The sequence below is a fragment of the Acomys russatus genome, chromosome 29 (genome assembly GCF_903995435.1).
Source record: "Acomys russatus chromosome 29, mAcoRus1.1, whole genome shotgun sequence".
NCBI classification, from domain to species: domain Eukaryota; kingdom Metazoa; phylum Chordata; class Mammalia; order Rodentia; family Muridae; genus Acomys; species Acomys russatus.
This window is the reverse complement of record NC_067165.1, coordinates 6,001,340-6,026,787: the sequence shown is the minus strand read 5'-3', so window position 1 is coordinate 6,026,787 and position 25,448 is coordinate 6,001,340. Positions and strand designations below refer to the sequence as shown.

Below are 25,448 nucleotides of genomic sequence, written 5' to 3'. Positions count from 1 at the left end.
ATATTAAGTGAGAAAGGCTGCTGGAGCCAGGGGAAGGGAGAGCATTCCAGGTCAGGTGCAAAAGCACTGACGCAGAAGGGAACAGTACCTCAGCGAGCAAGGAAGGCCCCAGCATTGTCATGTGCAGCCTAACCCCTCCTGGGTGCTCACTCATGACCACTGATTTCCACTCTTCATGTACCCAAGGATGCCCTCCCATCAGGCAGATAGTCTCCAGACCAGAGGCCTCTCCACAGCACAGACTGTAGCGTCAAAGGAGCCTGGAGCAGTCTCCAGCCATGCTTCTGTACTGTACCACCTCAGGCGAGTCCTCCATGCCCTCCTCTCTGGACCGGATGAGGCAGATGCTTACTACAGAGTCCCCTCGTGGGGAGAGAGGTTTTTACCTCTAAGTCAGCCAGCTCCTATCTATCACGGGCCATCCTCAGTCCCTGTCTCCAGCCCCAGTGGGGACCTTGCACAGGACAGGAGTGTGGGGTCTGAGCCCAGGGAAGGCATGTTACAGTCCTGAGGAGTGACCTGGGAAGGAGGCCAGCACCAGTCCCCAAAGTCTCTCCAGCTCATAGAGGGTGGTCATTTGCTGAGGATGCTACAGAGGGACCTGGGCACAGGCAGGGCCTAGATTAGGATGGGAGCTTGGTACAGTCCCATCCAGGTCTGCAGTCCAGTGCTGACCCACCAACCTGCTGGGTTGTGGCCAAGTTTATGAAGATGCGTTTACTCTGCGGGGGCTCAGATCGGAATCCTTTCCCGACGCTGGACGTTCGTTGGCCTGGAGGAGAGCTGAGGAGGGGATAGATGACATGTCCACATTGCAGCTGGGAGAATAAAGGTTTTTATGCTCCTTCCTTCTGAACTCCAAGTTGGGGCATGTCCACACCTCTCTCCACCCCCTCAGAAGCATCCCCCACGTCTCTCTCTCAAGGTCTTCCCTGCTACGCATACGGCTCCTCAGAAGCCCTTTGCAGGAGAAGGGCGGCAATAGTACCTGATAGGGCCTCATAAAACAGTTATCACTTTCACTGTCCCCCTGCCAGTGCAAGACCCTGACAAGAGCAAGAAGGTAAGAATGGGGGGTCCAAGGAGGGATGTGGGGTGTGTGTCTGGAGAAGGATAGGACAGACCTAAAGTGAGGGTCTCATGGCAGTGGCAACCACCTGTGCGCAGAACGTTCCTGGGTCATGACCTCACAGCCAAGCTCATTTTGCCTGTTCCAAGGGAGCTGCGCTGTACAGCATCGCAGACCCAACAAAGGGCCAGCCCATGGAGGCGTGGAGTTGGCAGAGTCTGTGAACCAAAGGTGTGGCTTGACTTCAGGCTAGCCCAACCTATGGAAAGTCTCAAGCCCCAGAGGACATCCTGCTGTACCCTAACCTCTGAGCTGAGTAAGCTGGAGATCATAGCCAGCCAGCGGGACCCAGATGGGGACCACAGTGGAAGAGCCTAACTTTGCACTGCAGGACATAACTGCAAGTCACATCGCAGTAGAGGTGACGGTTCATAGGATACCGCTTCTCCCCGACATCCAGAAGCACCAGGACAGAACCTTCAGAGTCCCCTGAAACACAGCCCATTCTCTGATGGTCCCCCAGATCAGGAACCTTCAGTGCCTTGAGCATCAAGTCCAGGCTCATCCACCTGGCACCACTTTCTTCTTCCTCTATACGAAGCCTCTGCATGCTGCCTCCGTACCAGCTAGCAAGGACTCTCTTGTCTTTCCTTACTTGGGCAGCCTCTCTGCACCAAAGTCCTGGGGTTTCTTCCAGGGCAGGAAGTCAATCTGGGTCCATCCTTATTCTCCATTCACACAGTGGTTCCAGGGACTTGGCTCTGCCCAAATCTGTGAACCCACCTGGACCTCTGCTCTGTGCCTTGAGTAGACACAGAGGATGTAGGAGAGACCCACCGTCTCTGAAGAAGTCACAGTTGGAGGGGATGGGGCCATATGGGTCCCAGAGGAGAAACAGGGCCTGGGCAGTCATGGGAGACTTCCTGGAGGAGAGGAGCCAAGTCCTGGGAGAGGCCATGCCAGCAACACTGTAGAGAAAGGTCCTAAGCAGGCAGGCACACAGAAGTGAAAAGGGAGAGCTGGGCATGGTGGCACACGTCTGTAACCCCAGCACACAGGAGCCAGAGACAGGTGGGTCGCTGTGAGTTCGAGGCTAGCCTAGTCTACAAAGTGAGTCCAGGACAGCCAGGGCTACGCAGAGAAACCCTGTCTCAGGAAGAAGAAGAAGGAAAAAAAAAAAAAAAAAAAAAAAACCAAAGATAAAAGAAGAGGAGGAGGAGAAGAAGAAGAAGAAAACAAGGGATGAGGTGCTACCAGGCCAACCCCTGCCAAGGTGTCCCTGGCCGCAGTCACCACTCACAGGCTGCAAAGAGGCCAGCAAAGACCACCAAGGGGACTGGCCATGCAGCTGACCCAGCAGGCTGCCACCCACCCTTGAGTCCCACTCCCATGGCAGCCTGCAAACATGCCATTCCTTGTGGCTGCCCTGCCACAGAGGACTGCGTCCTGAGCGCCGCGGTGTCTGCGGCCAGCATGATCTGTTATTATCCCCATCAGTGGGCCGGCCTGTGTGCATTCCTCGGTGATGAGTCTGGCCTCCTCACAGGGTCTAATCAGCGCCCAATCGGCCTGGCTTTGATCTGTTGCACTCTCTGCGATCCCGTACCTGACTTACAATAGGATCAGTGGCTATCCCACCCAAGCCAAAATTACCCCTGGGGAGGTCCCACAGAGCCCACGTGTTCCCTGCTCTTCCGGTGAGTCTTTTCTGAGAAGGCTGTGGCCTCCTGCCTGACAAATCAGCTCCCTCACCTTCACCTCTACCTCCACAAATGCCTCATCCATCACGTCCAGGCTCCAACAGGACCCAGCCATTACCTGTCCATCAGTTACCAGTTGGAACCCCCTATCTTGCCCCGCATCCATCTTCCACATGCAGTCAATTGTCATCAAAGCTACTGTTGGCCCTAGAACTGTTCCCTGATGACCCCAGCCATGACTCTCTCAAGCACAACTTCTATAGACACGCACTGTCTCAAATGGCCTTCGCATCTGCTTCATTCACACGTCCCAAGGTCACTACCACACCAGGCTGACTCTGCTTAGCTCCTACCATCCCATGTAGGTCTTTCAGGTGGGGCGGGACCCTACCAGTTCGGTTTACATGGGTAAAGATGCTAACGTGAGTCTCATGCAAGCCCAATCGGCCAGGTCGAATTATGACCTTTCTTTACTCTTAGCTCATCTCACCTCTGACCTGCTCCAGCTCCCACGCCTCTCCCTGGGAGTAGGGTGGTGGCTTTGTTTTCAAGAGAAAAGCAAGTGAAAGATGAAAAAAACTCCTGTGAGGCCAGCTAAGGGGCCTCACTGGCCTGTGGGCAACTCGGAGCCCTGGAGGCCCAGGAGAACCACTCAGCCCTCTTCTTGAGAAGCTCTGCTTTTCGGGGAGGCAATCCAGGGGACAGAGAAAACAGAGGACAGAGTAACAAATGTTTGGACCTGATCAGAGTGACTGACTATATGCCGAAAGAGATGGCAGCAAGAGTGGTGGGACAATACATGGAAGACAAAAGCCAGCATTCGGGAGACAAGAGGGCTGTGAGTTCTAGACTAGGCTGTTTTTATATTGGGAAAGAAGGAAGGAACCACAGAAGCATGCCAGGTGGGAAGGCCTGAACTGGGTTTTGAGAGGTACATAGGAGCTTTCCAGACAAGACGAGTGACTGCTCAAAGGCATTCCGCTGCCTCACTCACCCAGCAGTCACAGGCCAGGCCCTGCATGGGATGTGGGAAGGTTGGTGTGAGGAGCCCTGTGGACAGAGAACCGGGCCTAGGAGCCTGGGTCTGTACCAATCCTGCCCCTTTACCTGCGAGCTTGGCAGCCTCAGGAAAGTACCTGAAGCTTTGTGTTCCAGTCGCCCCACCAGAAAGGGAGAAAACACCTATGCCTGTGTTAAGAGGCTATCATGAGGACATAACACCTACAAGAGACAGGAAGTGGTTAAAGTGGTACACAGTCTTCCTTCCGGCTGCTCTGGGCAGTCCATGCAGTTCCCAATGCCTGGCCCATCTGGGCAGGTCCCTTTCTGCTGTCTTCCTCAGGAGTTCCAACGGACCACTTCTGACACATCGTCTTAGCCTCAGAGAATGCCTGGCTGTCTCTGGCACAGCATCGCTTACTTGGTCTATCATGTTCATTTCAAGTTCCCATGAAGACTCCCTGAGAGCTGGTCCTGGAGGTCTCATAAGAATAGCTGAAGTCCCAGCAGGGCCCCTTGGTCACCCTTCTCCAGCATGGTGCCATCAGGCGCCCCTCCTCGCCTGGCCCTGATGATACTTCCCTGTGGTGCAAAGTAGCCCGGCCATGTGTGAGGCTAACCTGCCTGGTGTCTCTGGCCAAGCCTGCCTGGGACTGGCAACTTGTTCTTCTCCCTTTGCAGCCAGTACTGGATGCCAATGGACCCAGAGAAAAGTCAGCTCAGGCCTCAGGAGCTCATAGCTGAGGGCCAGGACATGGTATCAAGTAGTAACTGCATGGTGGCAAGGAAGCTGGGGTCCACAGGAAGCTCCGGAGGGTTTGGGGACCCATTGTGGCAGCGGTTCCTAGCACTCTGGCTGCCCCAAGGCACCCTCACCATCCACACTGTTCTCAGGATGTCCTGGTGTTGTCATCTTCTTGCTGCTGTGGCTGTGTCTCATACCCTGGACGGATCTGCATGCCCTCATTTGCTGTCACTCACAACCTGCTGCAAATGTGCACTCCCACCAAGGCTCATCGGCTCACCAAGCTGGACTTGGACGGAACCCTTCCATCTTCCATCCTTGCCTTTTCTATCTACAGTGAATAGAGACTCCCAGAGAAAAAGTCATGAGGCAGGGTTGGGGGAAGGGTGTTACCCCTCACCTGACCTGAGGATGGATTTGGGGGGGCAGGGAGGTCAGGGGGGGCATGCCCTGGTGGGTGCGCAGCCCACTCTTCTCCCTCCTTCCCACTAATTACCTGACACCCTCAACTGCCTGACTTTTTCTTAACATAAACTGTTTTCCTCCTTGTCTAATCTCTCCCTCCAGTTAAAAGAGGAAAGCTATTGTTGAAAAAGCTGTATTTGTTTAAAGTGACATGACACAACCTTTGAGGTGACCTCACCACAGAGTGAGACATGAGCATGTTGCCAGATCAGTCAACCTGGAGCCTAACTCTGTGTTGTCCCCCCTGCTCAAAGTCTTCCTTGGCTCCCCGCTGCCTGGAGAACACAGTCCTCGGGATGGCAAGCAGATGACGTCCATGGGATGTGTGCTTGGGGAATTCTGCATTATGGAGACTCTAACAAAGGGGATTAAAAATAAAAAAGTCTCACAATCACAGTCACCTTTGTGATGCAAACATTCTAACAGCCCGCTGGGGGCAGGGGGGGGGGTGCCCTCGCTGGCCTTGACTTGTTCAGTGCCAAGTTGAGAAGAGAAGTTGGGGGCACCAGAACCACCCAGCTTGGGCCTTCCAGGTGGGCATTTCCAGGCTCTGGAGCGCCAAATGTGCTGCCAGCATTGGGTAAGCATTCTAAGGCCCGCACGACACGGACCTCCAGGGGTGCTGCTCTTTATGGCACCCCCTCTTCCCCGACTGCTGATCTACCCCGACAGGATGGACTGACATGGCTGGATGTCAGTTTGGCCCTGGGGTCTACAGACCTTCTCTACCCGAGAAAGCAGCTTAGAAGTAGGCTCTATGCCTTGACACCTGCCTCCCGCTTCTGAAAGAAGGCACACACAGATGCATGGTACTTTACAGTGTGTATGGAGTGCTTTCCTTGGCCCTTGTGCAGCCCTAGGAGATAAGCAAGCTGGAAGCCAGCTCTGTGCTACAGAAGAGGGGACACTGTGGCACCCAGAAAGTTCTAGGCAATGCTTTACAAGCTCATCTCCCATCAAGCCCTTCCACAGTTGCTATTATGTACTGAGGCAGGAAAGAAAACTGAAGCAAAGAATGGTACTGTTATCACAGCCCCAGATCTCACCAGGCAGAGCTGTAGTCACCTTCCAAGGACACTCAGTCTTGAGAGGCATCACTATGGCCAAGATTGGCCCAATAGCACCTCACTGTTCCAAAAAAGCATCCTGAACTTCTTAGACCACCCCCCGCCACCCTGCAAAGACTCATAGATGTGTGTGGTAGGCTCTGGCCAGCCACTGGGATAGGTCCCAGAAGCCTGTGAGGCCAGAACAGCCAAGCCAGGTCTAGCATGGTCCTTCAGCCTCCAAGCCCTTCCTGGACCATGCCCCAGTCAGAACCATGGCAGCCTCACACCCTTACCTCAAACACAACTCTCCACCCTTTCAATAGATGAGCTCCTCAGGAGGAAGGCAGATGACTACAGAAATTCCTGCCTGCAGGCTGGCGACATGGTCTCAGCAGCGGGGGTGTTTCCTTGAGGCTCAGTTTCCTCCTCTTGAAAACATACTTATTGTCTGTTTCCTGGCCTGCAGATAGCTAGGCTGCTCAGCAGTGTGGGCATGAGCAGTTTGAGAAGCAAGGTGGGGGTTCAAGTATGAGGCATTACAATCAGCTACTAAGCACCCCCCCCCCCAGCCAGCCTTCCTTGAGAGCCTGCCCCAGGCAGGCCCAAGCTTGGGGCTTGCAGGAATGAATGTCATCCCGGCATCCATAGGCCACTGCCCTGTGGGGGAAACGGAACATAGAAATCAGTACACAGGTGGCTAGCATGTGCAGACACATTCCTGAGCCTGAGATGCTGAAAAGGGGCTCTGGCCAGCCTGAGGGTCAGGACATTCCAGTGGCCTCAAAATGGGACTCGGGAGTTAGCCAAGTGGAGAAGAGTGGGCCCTCTAGGCAGGGAACGGCATGGGCACATGGGGAAGACAGGTAGACCTGGTGCTCCCAGAGTTAGTGTTGCCAAGATGGCCAAGAGTAACAAGAATAATGACAAAAACAAAGGACACTATACACAGTCAGCGACCACAGGAAGGCCCCATCAGGCTCAGAACACCACACTTCCCTTCTGTAAGGCACTGGCCCCACCTGGTCCCCTCTGCCTTCCTTCTCCTCATGGCCCATTCAGTAGAGCCCTGATGGCCTGCCCATACGGCCCCCGGTGGGAACAGCCCCCAACTGTGCTGTGCTAAGGATGCATGAGAGGGGCAGAAACAAAGCCCAAGCCAGACAGGGTGTTCAGACAGGCCAGCTCTGCTGCTTCTGGATGTGGCACCCTGGACTCAGCCCCTGGACTCTGGGTGGCAGGAGATACCAGGAACAGGTTACTCAGGGTTACCATCTCAACATCCCAGACAGACCGAGATGTACACACTGGCCACCGCACTGCAGTTCTTGTCATGCCTTCTTCGTAGGTCCAGCTGGGCCGTCCCCGAGACAGGGACCTGGATGTGAAGGGCAAGCAACAGAGGGAAGGAGTTGTATTTAACCCTACACCATGCACCCTGCGAAGTCCAGAGCCTGCTTATCCAAGGAAGGTGGCAGGGAAGGGAAGGGCAGGGCAGGACAAGGCTCCAAGCAGCACCCTAGAACACAGGGCCTGGAGTCTAGAGTGGAAACAAAGCAGTAACCTGGAGAGGTGTGTGGCTAAATACCAGGGTATTCAGCTAGCACTAGCAAGCGCCCTAGAAGAAAAACTACCCCCCCCCCAAACACACACACACAAACCGTAAAACACAAACCAGCACCCTCTACTTCAGGAGATGATCTGGCTGCCTGGCTCCAGGGCAGGGCCATTTCTGGGACCACTGGGGCAGAGTCCATACCAGACCATCCCCCAACAACCAGGGATGCTGCACCAAGTACCAATATGCCTGATATGTAAGAATTCTCAAGGCCTGGTTATGAGGTGGGACAGCTCTGAGGGTTTCCTGGCCCTCAGGAGCCAGCTAGCTCCAAGAGGCTAACGCTGAGCTCCGCACAGGCGGAAGCCTAATAAAACTGGAAGCAGCTAATGGTTAACAATAAAGAATAATATTTGTCCTTCAAGCAATTAGATTGTCCTATAGAGCAAGTTCCTTCCAGTTCTCTCCCTTAGGATGTCAGCTCAAGCACCAGAAGTGAATTACACACTACTGTTCCCCACTTGAGACCCAAATTGTAGCACATCTATGGGAGAGCTATTGCCTTCCGCATGATGGCAGGAATCTCTTGGGGATCTCTAACAACGGATTCATGTAGCAAGACACCCTTCTCCAAACTCAGGACCTGCTGCCACCCGGCTCCTGGATGCCGATAAATGCCCTCCCAGCTCCTCGGGGACACTAGAGCATGAGAGCGCTGGCCCAAGCGTCCCTGTTCCACCACCACTTGGGTGCTCAGGCTCTCCAACCTCATTCTCTCTCCCTGGCACCAGTAGGTGCTGACAGACAGCACTCAGAGCCTCACAGTAGCCACCTGTTCATTCTCAGTACGTTCGCTCACACTGGCTCCACCCACCTTTGGTCCAAGGCCCCCTTGAATAACCTGTACCCTTCTCCTTTGGAAATAGCCACAACGCCAGGACCAGAGCACCCTGATCCCACCCGTGGCTCTGCTGTGAAGGCCCCTCCGCTTCCCCTCACAGCGCCTGGTGTCTTTGGGAGGTATGTCTGCATTTGTAGGCTGAGTTTCTAGGTGAATCAGTGACCTAGTGGCTTCCTTCTCTCCAGACAAGAAAGGGAGCCAGAGGAGGCCTTTGCAGGGTATCACAAGTCAGGCAGAACCTGGAGGATAATGCAATGACACACCTGCTTAAATAAAAAAAAAAAGTACAGGGGATACAGCGATGCCAGGGAGAGCAGCTCACCCCACCCAGGATCTGCTGGGGGTTCCTCTGCTGTTGGGTAGATTTGAGGGCTCCTGAGCTCTGCACTGAAAGTCCTCTCTAAGCCTCCCCAGAGTTCCTGACTCTCACAGAACCCCTGTCCATACTTCAAGGCAGTCCCATGTTACAGCGTGAGCCTAGCAGGCTTTCCTCTAGGGAGCTACTGTGTTCCTGAGCCCTGAGCCCAGTCTGTGAACATTCCTGGGGCAGGTTCATGATCTACCCTACCACCAGCAGAGGCGATCCCAGGAGAGCTGCCCTGGACAGCATCAAGCCGAGGAAGCAGCAGCAGCAGCAGCTTTCTGGCTGGCCTGGCTGTCTTCCACACCACATGCCCATCCAGCAAAGGTGTGCTGAGCACCGACTCCGCTGGGCACTGTGGCAAACGCAGGCGCACTTCCAACTGCTGGGACAGCTCGCAGAGAAGACAAGAGGAATAGATTGCTACATCACTGAAATGGGCCTCGGCTGGCGGCTCTAATCACTGCAGCCTACACCCGAGGTTAAGTGCTGGCCTACAGGGAGGGGCCTGGACTGAGTTATTCTAGTGACCAAACTTCTGACGTCTGGAAGCCTCCTGGCTCTAGGCTTTATAGACGTTTCTGACGTCTGCCCTTCTCCACCCCAGTGAAGCCACTGTGCTGCCCAGGCCAACATTCCGAGGACTCATTGCCCTGCCCACATACCGTCCAGACCAGACAGCAAACAAACAGGATACAAGGCGAACCCCATGCACTCTCCCAGGCATGCTCTCCCACACACTGGTGCTGGCGAGATGTCTGAGGGGCCAGTGGCCTCAGCTTATGGACAATGCCACAGCAACGTCTCCCAACTGTCCAGGAGATGATGCAAGGGTTCCAGGCTGGGATCTTCCCATCTGGAGAATCCTGGGTGCTGGGCCTGGGCAGAAGCAAATGAGGCCTTCTCTGGAACCCAGGGTTTTCTGGGGGCAAAGCTGGCCACCACTCCAGCCACAGGTGGCAGCCATGTCCTCCCGGCACTACCGGGCCAGCCTGCTGCCCACGCCTGAACTCAGGACCAAGCCTGGAAGTGCTGTCCAGCAGCTGCCACCCAGACGGAGGCACCAGGGGCCTGCAGCTCAAACTGCTCCTTCCCAGAGGGCCACATGGGGAGTGTTTCAGCCAGGGCATCCTTGCCCACTATGCTTGCCCAGCACCTTCACCAAGATTCCCACACTGTCCCATGATGCTCTCTGCCGAGTCTGCCAGTGCTTCCAACCCCACAAGGACCTTGCCCCTTCACAGACATGCCAGCCAATGGGCCACAAACCTCCTCAGCCTGATTCTCTCATCTGAGACTGGCCACAGCCCCTGAGGGAAGCATTGTTGCCCTAGTCTCAGAGGATGTGAATTTAGACACAGAAGTGATTGCCCCATGGTCCTGCTGCCAACCGTGACCATCACAGCCATGCACGCATGTGAGCATGTGCACACACAGAGACGCACGCGCACACACACACACACACGCAGGCAGGCAGGCATGCACACAAACCAGGTAACAACAGGGATGCTGGCCCTGGGACAGCTGCCACAGCTGCCTCCATGGCTGGCCATTCTGAGCACTTAGCTTGCTCAATGCAGCCTGAGTCAGAAAACACCACAGATGGAGGCATGGCTGGCAAAGTGTTATTTCTATGTTCTGGCCATTAAGAGGCAACATGGCAGGTTTCAGACAGAGGCCCCCTTTCCTAGGTCATAAACGCTGCCTTCTTGCTCTGAGTTTATGTACGAGGGACACAGAAACAGGGCTGACTGGTTCCCCCTCCCCCTTCTAGGGACACGAATCCCTGTGATCTATCCTTGTGGCCTCCTCAAACCCAATTACTTCCTCAAGGCTCTAGCTCCGAATACCATCCCACTGGGGGTTAGGCCTTCAAGACATGTGAACTGCAGAGGGAACCCAGGTAGTCCAGAGAATGCCTGCTACAGCCCACAGTCCTAAAGAGACCACTCAAACGACGAGGATCACCACTCAGAAGGGTTGGGATTCAAACCCAAGCCTTCCTGACGGAAAGCTAGGACTCTGAGCTGGGCAGCTCAACGCGGAGGACAAAGCCCAGTGTGGTGATCCGAGTGAAAATGGGCCCCACAGGCTCATAGGGAGTAGCATTATCAGAGGTGTGGCCTTGTGGAAGGAAAGAAGTGTGTCACTAGGGGATGACTCTCAGCTACCTCTCCAGCGCCATATTTTGCCTGCATGCCACCATGCTTCCGCCATGATGACAATGGACTAAATCTCTTAGCTGGCCCCAATGAAACGTTTTCCTTTATAGGAGCTGCTGTGGTCCTGGTGTCTCTTCACAGCAATAAAACCCTAAGACAGCCTTGCGCCATCACTGTCACTATCCCAACCACCTGGATCACTGCAGGGCACAAAGCACTCAGCCTGAGAGGCCTGCTCAGCAGGAGGGTCTCAACCCTACCCCTACTTCCCAACAGCCCCCACCCCTTACTCCCTCCCTGCCTTCACCCCTTTCTGCCCTCATTTCCTCCTGCCCTCCCTCCTTCCCTCCCTCCCTCTCTCCCTTCCCGTGTCTCTCCTGTACTTTCTCCCCTCACAGTTGCTAGCCACTGGCCCCTGTTTCCAACTCCACCTATTTTGAAGCTCCACTTTCTTCCTGTGAGACCCTCTGTTTGGTGCTTCTTAGCCCACAGCACATTAAGAAAAAAGCCAGCAAGCGGGTGCAGTGGCACACGCCTGTAACCCCAGAACTTGGGAGACAGAGGAAGATGGATCTCTGTGAGTTCGAGGCCAGCCTGTTCTACAAAGTGAGTCCAGGAGAGCCAATGCTATACAGAGAAACCCTGTCTCAAAAAAACCAAAAAAGTAAGTAAGTAAGTAAGTAAGTAAGAAAGAAGGGAAAGGAAAGAAAAAGACAATCGCCAGCTGATGAGTAGGGCTATAGCCAATACTACAAGCAGAGGCACAAGAATCATATGTCCCTAGGCCAACCTGGGCTATACAACAAGACCCCATCAAAAAAGAAAGAGCAAAGAGAAAATCAGGCAAGACCATGGACCTAGGTCCACTCTGGAGCAGAGCTAGAGACAGGAACCGGCTGTCCCATGGGGTGGGAGAAGTGACAGCTTCAGCAGAGGGCTTTGTTTTTCTGGTATTTGCTTGTCATTGTGTTTGCCTGAGATAGGTCTCATGTAGCCCAGGCTGGCCTGGAACTAGTAGTTCTGCCCTGTCAGCCTCCTGTGTGCTGGGATGTCAGGCCTGTGCCACATCCCCAGCGCCCTTGTTTTTAAATGAACTGTAACGCACACCTCAAGACTCTCACTGAAGTGCACCCTGGCAGTTTCCCTATAGTCAGGGCGACACCCATTACCGCCATTTGCTCCAGAACGCTGTCAGCACCCTAAAGAGACCTTCCCCCTCAGCAGTCACACCCCCTCCGTGCTCCTCCCAGCCCCTGTACACACGTCTGTTCAGACCATTTCATGTAAATGGAGTTACACGCTGGGCACCCATATTCAGCTGGCATCATTCACCCAGCAGTCTATTTCCAAGGCACGTCCATATGTCCATGCTGTCAGGTATCAGCACCTCATGACCTTTGGGGCTGAGCTGACACTCTACCATGTCACTTCTGTTAATCCATGGGTCAGCCGAGGGACATTTCGGCTGTTTCCACTGGCTGGCTACGGTGAGCACTACAACTATTGTACTTGTGAACAAGTTTGTGTAGACACACACACCTTCCATCCTCCGTGATCCAGACCCAGGGCTGTAGCTGCTGGCTCAAAGGGTAACTGTGTCTTCCACGTTGAGAAACGGCACATTTTACATGTGACAGTGTAAGAGCAGAACATTCCAGGTTTTCCAAGCCCTCGTCAGCTCTCTTCCCCTTCCATCCTCATTATAGCCACGTGGGTGGTACAAAGCGGCACTGGGACTGTCTTCTCTCCCCTCTGGAGCCAGAATCTTCCAGAGCCTGCTCCCCTCAGCTCCTTCCTACCTGAAGGCCTCCACTGAGAGCTGGTGTTGGTGTGGGTATGTTGTAAGCAGTGCAACTGCCCCCACTGTACCAGTGCACAAACCGAAAGACATCAAAGCGGGTGGGATGGCAGAGGCAGAAGCAGAGCCCAAGCTCTCTGTCTGTGATCCATCAGGCAGAAAGACGCTACAGCAAACATAGCTGGCTTTATACTGGTGCCCCCGCGTGCTGTCACTGCCACTGGGGAGCCCGGCTTCCTCCAGTCTGCTCTGCCCACCATCGATGCCAGCCACATAGTCAACATCTGCTGTTTATGGAAAGCAGTCAGGAAACACAGGGGTGCCCTGCCCCCCTCCCTGTATCTTGCCTACGAGTGGCTGCCTCATAAGTCCCTCCCTGCCCATCCAGAAAAGGGCTGCCCTGAGACTGGACTTGAGGCACGTACTCTAAGAAGCGCTCACCTCCCACAGGCCACCTATCTGGGGGACACTGTGGCTCTGCCCTCATCTGAAAAACGGGGATAAGAACAGTCTTCCCTGGTATCTACCCATGGCCAAGGTCAGAAACCAATCTGGGTTCAGCAAGGGTACAGAACTCTTCACCCATGGGTAGGATCATGGGTGGCTGATCTGACCTTCCTAGCCAAGAGCCAGGTATCTCCCCCGCTGTCCTGAGTCACAGAGCCTGGGTTATCTGCAAGTATCCTGAGGGGCATAAATGTGTAAATGAGACTTGACCAGTGTGGAGCTGCCCTCCCTCCGATGCCATGAGGGGATGGAGAAACTAGAAGACACCACAGCTTGTCACCCATGTCAGGTGGGATCTTCTGCTGCAGAGCAAATCTTTTGGGCTTCAAAGTCAGCTGGACCCTGGATGCCTAACCGGCCCAGCCCCCACAGGCACTTCCCCTCTGCATCCCTGCCAGTTGGATGTAAACAGCAATGCCATCCCTTCTTGTGGGGCCCCCAGGAAACAATGTGCTGCACGGCTGCCTGTACCCCGCTCTGTCCTGTACACTCTCTATACTAGGCCAGGCACAGGTTGCACCCTATTTGACAGGGAATGAGATAGCATTGAGAAGCAGAAAGAAAACACCTCCCAAGGTACAGGGCACCAGAGATACGCCAAGAAAAAGAGGGTCCACAGAACAAGTTCTCCAACCCTCAACACATCTTCCCAGCCCAAAGCCCCCCAGAACTCTGAGATTTCACTAAGCCAGAGAGGCCTTCCAGCCCCTCCCCCTCCCAACTACACAGGCTGCTCAATGGCCTGTCACTGTCTCTGACCCTCTGTGGCCTCAGACTCCATGACCACCAGGGCCACCGAGAGGCAGAGCAAGGCAAAGCTCCTGATCTCTCCATGACCAAAACCGCACAGTTAAGCCGCTTAGATTTTTCCAATTTTAATCAGGCCCGGCCCCAAGCGACATTCTTCAATGAGGGGATTTGTTTAGCTCATCCTGAGCATCAGCATTATCATCTACAAAAATAAGTTCCACTCCCTGGGTCCTCGGTAATCGCTGGACACTGAAGCCGGCAAATGGCCTTCACAAGGCCTCTCCTCACCTGGGGGAAACTGTCTGCTGGCTGCAGGGACTGCAATCCCCAGTTCCCCCATGCTTAAAGAACACTTTTAACTGGTTCCTACCCTCTCTCGGTCACCACTGCTTTTAGCCCCCTACAGCAAATGTGTGGCAGGGGCAGGGCAGTTGTTATCAATCTCTTCTGATGTCTGCAGACACCAAGGCGCAGAGAGGAGAAGCAACTTGACCTTGAGAGTTATTAACAAGGCTGTATACTTGGTCACTTAAAACCAAGGCAGTCCCTTGCCTTTGCTCAGGGGACTCCCCATTCTCCTCCCACACCGCCACCCCCCCGCCATGTCTAGATCACGATGGCTGGTGTTGAAGGAAGAGGAGGAGAGGGGGCTTTAGGTTAGAAGGAAGCTAAGGGGCCTTCACGAGTTATTCCGCTCCCAGGAGACAAGGTCTCTCCAAGGGTGGGCAGCGGGACAGGGCGAGGCTCTGTGGAACCCAGAGGCACTGAATCCTGAACAAGTCTCTCTCTCTGCAAGCAGTGCCTGAGAGGAGGTGGAGACTCATGCCACGCCAGGAGTGTTGCTGTGAGGTTAAAGGGGTCAAGTGCATGCTGCGACCTGCTGTGACCGCCCCCCCATGACAAGCCACGCCCACCATGACACCCTGACATCCGCAGTTTCCCATGACTTCCTTCTATGACAGCTCATGAGAGTCAGAAGAGGGCTGCTTCTGCAGAGGAAGTAAGGGAGGCTACAGAAGGGAGGTGGACCACCTGGAATTCCAATTCACACAGCCCCTAGAATTTGCTCAAAGGGTCACTGGGTGCATGGGGATAGGAAGGAGGGACCATGCTATATGAGGTTATTCCCAGGCCTTGCTGACCCCCAGGCAAGATGAGCAGATCCTAACGCGGTGTTTGGTCCCAATCCAGAACCTTCAATCCACCTGCCTCTGACTGCCATTACAGCTGTTTATCGCAACATGGCACAAAGGTGGGAGTAGTGACGCCACCTGCCTAAGGTACCCAGGAACAAGAAGCAAAGCCAGATTGGGAAGGGCCCACACAGCTGTCTCCACAGCCACTGCCTGTCACCTCACAGATACCTCACTCAGTCTGAATGTCCCAGTTCCAGGAAAATTGCTGATGAGGGAAGAGGAAGGCGGTTTCCAAAGCAAGGTCCTCCTCTGGGAGGCCGAGGAGGGCCAGCTCTTGCTCTTCTCCATCACCCTCTGCTCCCATAGAGCAGTCCCCAAGCTGCCCAAAATCCTAAACAGAAACTTTAATTATGAAACCACTCTAGTGGCTAGCAGGACCCCTGCCACCAGTTGTCCAGGGGAGGCCAAGAGGAGGCCTATGGCTATACGAGTCCTGTGGACAGTGGTCCCCTCCAACATCTCTCGACGGCACAGTGGACAGACAGGGAGGCAGGCAGAGGAAGGAAAGCAGAGAGTGTAGTCCCCACCCCAAGCTGTTTCCACTTTTCAGATTTGCCCAAATCTCTTAATTGACCTCCACGGAATGACTCCAGTAGGCAATTCTGCCTACTGAGATGTCCCGTCACCACTCCAGGGAAATCTGATGAAGCCAAGGGAAGCCCCACAGCCTGGTGCAGCAGGTGGCCAGGCCACACTTGGTGGCTACTGCCTGCCCTGCATCACCCAGCAGAACTGCCTGGTAACACTGTGAAATGCTTTGTGGCCAGAGGCCTGGATTGCAGCTACAGCTGCCTGCCTTCAGTGTCTACATAAAGTATATTCTTTTATTTTAAAGTATTTATTGCTTTTTATCTTATGCACATTGGTGTTTTGCCTAGACTACAGGAAAGCCCTCACTCAGCTCACACAGCCCAGCACACAGTAGGTACTCAAGGAACATCTTGTTGCTCCTACCATCCTACGCGGGTGAGAGGGAGGAAAGGCTCTTCAGATGCACTTTTCCCGAGCTTTAAGCGGCCTTAGTCCCTGACTGGGAACAGTGACAAATGGCCCCATCCAGGCACAGGGCCTGCCAGCCATCTACAGCACTTTCTGCAGCGAGCTGAAGGGACGATTCCACCTTCAAGACCCCGCCAGGGATTGCCTCCTCCTCTGAACTTGGCCTTTCAAAGGGGCTTTCATTTATCGGGCTTTAATGTCTCACATGATTTAATCAGAAACACGTGCCTTGTAAATATCGTCTGTCATGTTCCATCAGGTTCACAGGGGAAAGTACAAGTCAATAAACAAAGGTTGTAGCATAAATCTACCTTGAACACATAATACCTCAAATAAGAAAAGCAAAACATGTGTGGCCTCTGACCTGCGCAGTTTCACGAGCAGGAATCTGGGGGATAGTTGGGAACATTCTACGGCTTCATAATTAATAGGGAGGCGGGGCTGGTCTGTTTGCACAGTGCCAGTGTGGAGCTCTTCAACAAAAGACTATCTGCCTGGCAGTGCGTGTCAAAGCCCAGCACACCTAACTCACCAGTGCCCCGCTGCCCCCACTGCAGAAGGCCAAAGGGCCCTGAAGCATCTTTCTTAGGAACAGGGGCTACCTCCCCCCACTGCACCCCCCCCCCCCGCCTCGCCCGTTTCCTCACATACAAGGCAGAAGGAAAGATGGTATGATAAGGGTCTTGGGCTTTCCTTCCAAAATCCTTTCCTCTGCAGCACTCCAAGAGACCCGAAGTGCAGAATAGAAAAGGAGAGATGGCTGAGGAGTCAATGAGCCAGCTCTGCAACTCAGGACCACGCACTGACAAAGGCAGGGTTCGGCCCTGGGTTGGTGCTGTTCAATGTTCTAATCTACCCACCGCTATGAAAGTTCTTCCTGTAGCTTTGGGTGGAGAGGAAAGGCTGGAGGCAGTGTGGTCCAGTAGGAAGGTGGTCTTCAGATAAGATGAAAAGCAATCCTTGCCCACAGGATTGTTACTGGGGTTATTTCTCACGTGGTATATTCTAGAGTGCTACCATAAAGCATGTTCTAGCTATGTCTCCTCTTCTAATGAAACTCGCAGACCTCAGCGTTTCCTCAAGGCCCAGGAAACTTCATATCTCATGTAAGGCAACTGTTTCTGACCTGGTAGTGGAGGTGGAGCTCAGCACAGGCATTGTCCAGCAGGATGGAGGGTGGGCCAACACTCAGTGAGTGCCTAGCCATAGAGGTGTAGCAAGGGACCAAAGGCAGAAGGCATGCTTGAGCAGGACTCCAGTGCTATGACCCATCCCCTCTTCCTGGCCCACTCTCTGGGGCAAGTGCTGGCTTCCCTTCCCGAGGAAGGCTTCCTCAGCTGTCCCTCTGTAGTCGCCTGCTGTTGAGCTGCATGCCAGCCTAGAACCCGGCGCAGACCCTAGGCACCCTGCCTCTACCCACATCCTGTCTGGGTCTCCCATGAGGCAGCCTGGCCCGCACACCCAGAGGCACGTACCACATCAGTGATCATTGATTTACTTGTTTATCCTGTCTCAACCAAAGACAGAATATCACCACGCCCTCGTTGAAAACTGTCTAGCAGCAGCACCCCCCTTGCCAGAACAGGGTCATCAAGTACACGGTGGCACTCAGGGACTGTGGGACATAACAGGTTCGCTGAATGAATGGGCCCTGGAGGCCTGCTTTACGCTTGTGCATGTTAGGGAATGGAAGGGTCATCGAGGTCAAGTTCAAGAGCCCATGAGTGGCCCACACCTGAGACACCCCGCTGATGCTGGGGTGAGGGTGGCCGGGCTGGCGGGGAGCTGGGGGCTGAAAGAGTAGCTGGGGCAGTCAGGTGGCAAGACTGGTCCTTAGCACATGAGCAGATGGACGGCAGCTTCCGCATGGATAGCTAAGTAAAAGAGATAAGCAAGCGTGTTGATGAATGAATCATTTAAACTGCACTCCCAATTCACACTAAAGGAAGGGCCAGGAGCTGCCAGGCCTTCCTCCGTGTCAAAGGCAGAAAACCTCTCCGTTGAACCCCAACGCAGGGGCAGCTCCTGCCCACTAATGTGTGCCCTAAGGCGGAAGCAGCGCAGGGCCTGTGACAGGCTGACACGAGTCTGTGGATCAGGAACTACAGAGACGGTTCAGCATCTGAGAGCATTTGTTCTCGCAGCGGACAAAAACATTCACTTCTGCACACAGCGACAAGCTCTTCAACGCACTCCCCTACCAGCAAGGAGTGCCCAGAGCAGCCAGCCTTACCCGGGGCTGGCCAGGGACTCTGGAACCCAGGGAAGGACTCCCTGACTTGTCCCACGGGCTCCCCCCAACCGGTGCCTGTGCCTGTCACGCTCGTGCAAACGCGGTGCCTCCTGCAGACCCCCAGCACATGTGGGAAGCCAGTGCCAGGCACCCTCCCACACATGCGAATGTTCCTAAACAGAGTAATTAGACTGGTGTTTAGGTAACTTTTACACAGGCCCCTAATCAGAATCACATGTGGGGTGGAGCCAGCTGTGGTGGCCAAGCTGGAGTGGCCGGTCAGTCCCCGCCCCAACACAACTGCCACCCTCTGCTTCCCTACACCCACCCCAGCATGGAAACTACCCACACCTGATTACAGACAGGCCAAAAGGCAAACACTTGTGGTTTCAGGACCTAGCCACCCACCAGCACCTCTGAGGTCCAGCATGACATACAAAGCCAGACTTTGCACAGACCTTCAAGACCATCTACCAGAACGCCATGTAATCCCAACAGGGGAGTAACGAAGGAAGCTTAGTGACCACCACACCAGAGGACACCCCCTCCCCGAAGCCACCCTCCTCTGAATGCACTCCTCCACCTCCAGGTAGAGAGGCTCACTCTGGCCTGCCCATCCTCCAGGTGCGGAGCATAGCTGGAGTTCAGGACTTGTGGTCAGTCAGACAGAAGGGCAGGGCCCAGATCTTGCTAATTCTTAGTTGTGTCTTTACTTTGTTTCCTAGGTAATGGAGATGCCATCCGGAAGTGAGCCGCTCTACTGGCCTGAGGAGACCACTTGGTTCCAGACCTGGCATTTAATATGGTTTCTCAGTCCAGTCTCCTCTCTGATTTGCTGTGTGGCCTTAGGCGAATTTCTTGGGGTCTCTGTGCTTCGGTGTGCCCCTTGTTGAAAGAGAAAGCCTAATCTTCCCGCCCAGCCACATCCCAGGCACGGTCAGCCATGCCTCTGCTGGCAACACATCCTTTTTTTTTCCAGTCTAGCGCAGCAGCCCGTACTCCCAGGTTATGAGTCTGTCCTTCCTTACAGCAGTGCCTCTTGAAGCTCTGCTGTAGTGGTGGACCCCACCCCACCTCCACCCCCCACCCACCTCCTCATCACCCACCCCACCCCTGCTGCCCCCACAAGTTATGAAGCCGTACCCAATGCAGCAAGTTCTGAGCCCTGGGCAGTGGAGGAGGCAGGCCTGCATCTGATTGCCTGGTCCTGTGGACAGGCTTGAAATGTAGCTCAGTGATTTATTCATGTGGGGCAGTGGTTCACAACCTGTGGGTCATGACCCCCCACAGAAGATACATATCAGATATCCTGAATAGCAGATATTTACATTACTATCCATAACAATAACGAATTAAAGTTATGGAGTAGCAAAAAAAAAAATAATGGTTTATGGCTGGGGGTCACCACACCATGAAGTGCTGTATTAAAGGGCTGCAGTGTTAGGAAGGCTGGGAACCACGGGGTTAGGGGGTGATCACCGACCCTATACCCTGGGTCCTGGGTCCTGTGCTGGGCCCTGCCCTCTGGGTGTTCTTAGTTAGGATGCGGACTTAGAAACTGCTCACTGTCACCAACCCTGTGGCAGGGGATCGCCAGTGGTGGAGCCTGGAGATGCAGGTTATTTATGAGTCCTGCCACAAGGCACGGGACTCAGCAGTGGGCTGGTCTGAGCCAGGCTCTGAAGGGCAAGGAAGCCCTTGACCAATCGGTGGACAGGAAAAAAAAAAAAAAAAAAAAAAAAAAAAAGGTCTTTCCCCTGAAAGGACACCTGCTCTTGAGGCCCTGCGGCCTCTGCATGACACACCTGCCACCTGAGTCTTAGAGATGACCAGGAGGAACTAAGGCTCCTCACTCCTCCGCTTCAACAGCCTGCCCCACTCGCTGTCTATGGCAGGGGTTCCCAAACTTTATTTGCAGCCCTGTTTTGCTTGGGAATTTTTAAAAATTACATATACAGTGTTCTGTCTGCATGTACACCTGCATGCCAAAGAGGGCATCAGATCACATTATAGATGGTTGTGAGCCACCATGTGGTTGCTGGGAATGGAACTCAGGACCTCTGGAAGAGCAGTCAGTGCTCTTAACCTTTGAGCCATCTCTCCAGCCCTGCTTGAAAAATCTTTACACAATGCCAGGCACAGAGAGATATAAAAGAGCGATACAAATCACTTACTGAGAAATGGGCTGGAGAGATGGCTCAGTGGTTAAGAGCACTTGCTCTTACAGAGGACCAGGGTTCAATTCCCAGCACCCACATGATGGCTCACAACCATTGGTAACTTCAGCCCCCACTCTCACCCTCACTGGGGATCTGATGCTTCGACAGGCATTGTGCACATGTGGTGCACAGACATACATGCAGGCACATAAAATAAAAATAAAGGGAAAAAATAAATTAAAAAATAAACTAGACATTTAATGTTAATAAATCATAAAGAAATTCATCTTAAAACAATTCTCTGGTATACATATAAGCTTACCATTTATTAAAGATGAAAGTACGTTTGCATACTAGTGAGATGCAAATGCTTGTCTTTGTATAAGGAGTTTCTATATAAACATCTTCAACATGTTTCATGATTGATTTATACTTTTGCTTTATAACAGGCCATGCTGAAAAAGCCACTTTGCATAAATATATAGTACAAAATGGCAGAAGTATGTTCAGGGCCATTTCAGAAATGGTTGGAAATTCTGTCCTAATCCCAAGCCGAAATTCATCTAATGATTTTTTTTTTTTAAAAAAAAACAAAACAACTCAGCAACTTACAGAGCAATTTTGAAAATCATTCTAACACAGTATACTCTGAAGACACATAACTTGGTACATGCTAAGGAATGACAGTAGGAAAATATTAAGGTCTTTGTTTTCTATAATTAAACCATTATGCTTCTACAAAAGCTAAAAAAAAAAAAAAAAAAAAAAAAAAAAAGCTGTACGCACAGTAAAACCCTACATTGTATAACATACAACTGTCTCGAGTCTGCACCGAGGTGTCCCGGACAGCATTCGCTGGTGTTGCATGGCGTGACTGCACAGCAGTTCAGATGCATGTGCTCTGTGCTTAGAACCAAGGCAGCGACACAAGCACGTGCTGCCGAAAGCCAAAAGCTTCATTACTTGTTGGATTCCCAACTAATTTTTGGTCATTGTATATTCAGAAAACTCTTGACTATTGCCATTTTTTTATAACAATCATATTCAGCTATGTGACCCCACAGTTTAAGAAGATCTAGTCAAGGTAAAAAAACAAAAAAAAACAAAAAAATAAAAAACTACTGAACTACTGAGGAGTAAAACTACATTGCCAAAGATACTACACGCCTGAGTCGTAAAATATGGAGGAATCAAGGTAACAGTTACCTAGAAAATTCATCCCTATTAGCTAGCCTTCACAGTGCTGGAAGGAAGGAACCATGCACGCTGTCAGAAGAGGAAAGTCATCGGTCTCACCCAACTGTGAAGTCTGAAAGCTACAATGACCATCATCCTGGCAAAACAGGCCCACTGGGACCAGAGTGCCAAGGGCACCATGGGAGTAACCAATCACTTTCTGAATGGACTTCTGGCTCACTCCACAAGAAGAACCCAATACCCGGCAACATTATTGGAATCAAAACCCTGTGGCTAAACAGGTCCTAGGTCCCAGAGGGGAAGCTACCATTAATATTCTACTAAATGGCCCGAGTGTTAAAGTGACTCCCAATGACCTATCATTACACCCATACATTGGCACAGCCCTCAGTCCTCATCAGAGAAGTGTCTTCCTTCAGCAGATGGTGGTTAACACAGAGACTCAGAACTGACTAAGATGCAGAGAACACAGGAGCATGGGATGCCCAGACTGAAACAGGGCATTGGTGTCACACTCCTTCTCCAAAGACCCAGGGATCATCACGGGAGGGGAGGTGGAGAGACTGGCAGAGCCAGAGTCAGTGTGTGACTGCTGTGTTTTCCAGCACATAAGAACTCACAGCAGTTGTGACAGCATGCACAAGACCTGTCCAATCCCATGCCAGACAAGAGCCCAGCCTGAAGGGCGAGGTGGGCCTGAAGCCCCAGCCCCAGCCGAGGAGGCCTAACTATTGGCAGTTGATGGCTACTGGGAGGAAGTCGGTTTTCTTAAACAGTGTGTCTCCAGTGAAGACCAAGCATCTGAGAGTATATTGGACTTGATGGGGTTTTGTTTTGTTTTGTTTTTGTTTAAGGACACAAAGTTGGGTGCATAAGGGTCCGGAGAAGGAAGTGAATATGATTATAATGTATTATGTGAAATTCTCAGAGAATAAATTTTTTTTTCAAAAAATTACTAAGTGAAAAAATATAAGCTGAAAACAGAAATTTGGATTTTTTTAAATTGTTGTCATTCTGAAGACAAGGTCTGAAGCGGGTGGGAGACTGAGCTGTGCCTAAGAAAACAGCCACATGTTGCCAGCAAGTCACTCATCTTCAGAAGTCAGCTTCTTCGGCAGCAAGACAGGAAGGCGGGTTCGCTGAGCAGAACACAGTTGGGTGTGGTACCCAGGATCTCCACCAGGGGCACTGTACACAGAGGGCGGCATGCGTTACACTAGCACTCCATCACATCTGTGCTTTCAAAAGGCCTTCCCTATCCAGTATCTGACCTGAGCTGCACAGGAGCCCAGATCCAGATTACCGCTCCAGTTTACAGAAGAAGGAGGAGGAGGAGGAGGAGGAGGAAGAGAAGAAGAAGAAGAAGAAGAAGAAGAAGAAGAAGAAGAAGAAGAAGAAGAAGAAGAAGAAGAAGAAGAAGAAGAAGAAGAAGAAGAAGAAGAAGAAGAAGAAGAAGAAGAAGAAGAAGAAGAAGAAGAAGAAGAAGAAGAAGAAGAAGAAGAAGAAGAAGAAGAAATAATAATAATAAAGAGCACTTACTTAGAACCTCAGTCCTCAAAACAGTGGAACTTCAGTGGCACGGAGGTATAGCCACCCCCTCTGCCACACACACATCCCCAGTCTTTCCCCACACCACGCTAACTAAGGCACATACACAACTAACCAGAAATGCATCTATTCCTAGCAACGATGGTCAAGCTGCTCACACTGGGCCAGGTCCTTGCCCTGAGATGGACCAGATGGAGGAAGAGTGGTCCCGGATCCCTAGAGAGGTGGACACACAGCAGCACCACCACAGCCTAGAGAAACAACTGCTGCGGATACTTGGGCCCTGCTAGGGCTAGGGCTATCTGCTTGTAGAGTTCTCATCGTTGAAAGTAAAGGATGACCAAGCGACTGAGTAATGTGACAAGGGCAGTGGTGGCAATCCAGTAGAGCAAATAGAAAAGGACTGGGTGGCGGTGGGGAGGGGAGGGTCTGGGAGGGGGGCGTACCAGTAAGTGACACATAAGCAAACCTGAGTCAGCCATGGAAAGGGGCGCCGAAAGCTCACTCAGCAGAGACAGAGGGGAGGCTGTGTAAAGGTCCTGCCAAGAGGACAGACTCACTCACTCACTGACTCACAGAACCGAAGGGCCATCTCAGCACAGGGACAGTGAGAGAGGACAAGTAAGACCAGCCACAGAGATGGACTTCAGGTCTGTCCAAGCAGGCCAGAGCAGAGGGGAAAACAGCCACCGGAAGCTGCACAGACAGATGCCGTGGTAGCACCACGTAAGAAAACTTGTCCCAGCAGCTAAGAACAGAATGGAGTACATGGAAGCCCAGACGACAGCAACGAGGAGACCATGGAAAGACCAGGACGGAGCGGTGGGGGCTGCACAAGCCAGAAGGGGGTGGCAGAGGCCAGGATCAGAACTGAACTCAGAAATCAGAGGTGCTGGCACAGAGCCTCGAGAACAGGCTACTGATGCAAGGAGACAGCCAGGTGACCCCACGTGGACCTCTCCCAGTAATGATGTTAGGTCAAGTGAGATTAATGCAGCTGGGTTCAGCCACATGGACAGGCCAGGGCAGGGAAGGAAATGAGGGGGGGGTGGAACAGACAGAAGTAGGGGAGGGGTGCAGAAAGCAGACCGCAATAAGGAATAGCTATTTCCTAACATGTCTGTGTGCTAAGGGGAAAACTCAGTGATGGACACAAAGCCAATGAGAGAAGGGAGGCAGGGAGGTGCTGGGAACACAGGATGCTGGAGCTATGGATAAAAGAGTGACTGCAAATAGGGCAGCCCTGAGCCCACTCCCTGAGACCCGGTCATTAGGGAGTCACTTACTGGCACCATGTGACAGACTCAGCTGGTTCCAAGCAGGGTAGGGCAGGGCCTGATCATGAACGTGACAGCGGGATGAGGCTGAGCATGGAGGAAGCAAGAACTTAAGGAGCGATGAATCATGCCAAGTGATGGGCCAAGATGGCCGACATCGTCACATACAGGCAGAAGGTGACAGGAGCAGCTGAGGAAAGCCCTCAGTCTGGAAGAAGGAGGCCAGCTAATCAACGAATCTGAATTATATTATACAAATGGAAACAGGAAGGCAGAGGATAGGGGAGAAGACAGTTTAATAAAACCCCAAAATATTAAATGTATCAACAGATGGAATATACAAAAGAGGAACCACATGAGACCAACAGAGTGATTTTGCAAATTAAAAATAGCTCAAGTGAAAAATTAAAAATGAGAGACAAGGTCCAGGAGATTCTCAGAAAACAGATTTAAAAGGCAAAGAGGTAGGCACCAGAGGAAAGAGGAGAAGGTAAAGAGTCAGACAAAAAGCAAAACATAGAATTAGTGAGAGTTCCAGAATATGACAACAGATTAATAGTACTGGGAAAACTAAATTAAAAAATTAAAAAGAAAAACACCTAAAATTGAAAGACATGACTATGTAGAAATAAAGGGTCCGCTAAGTACCCAGCCCAGTTAAAGAAAAGCCCCCACCAAAGCACATCATTGGTAAATTCCAAATCAAAGATACACAGAGTACTTAGAAACCTAAAAACCAGAGGAGGTGGGCTGGAGGGCTGGAGGAGGGGCATATAGA

At 52.4% G+C, this 25,448-nt stretch overlaps 1 protein-coding gene across 3 annotated transcripts in view; it reads right to left on the bottom strand.

Moving 5' to 3' along the window:
- Glis1 (GLIS family zinc finger 1) overlaps window positions 1-25,448 on the bottom strand; it is a 196,102-nt gene that overhangs the window by 152,574 nt on the left and 18,080 nt on the right. The window lies entirely within an intron of this gene.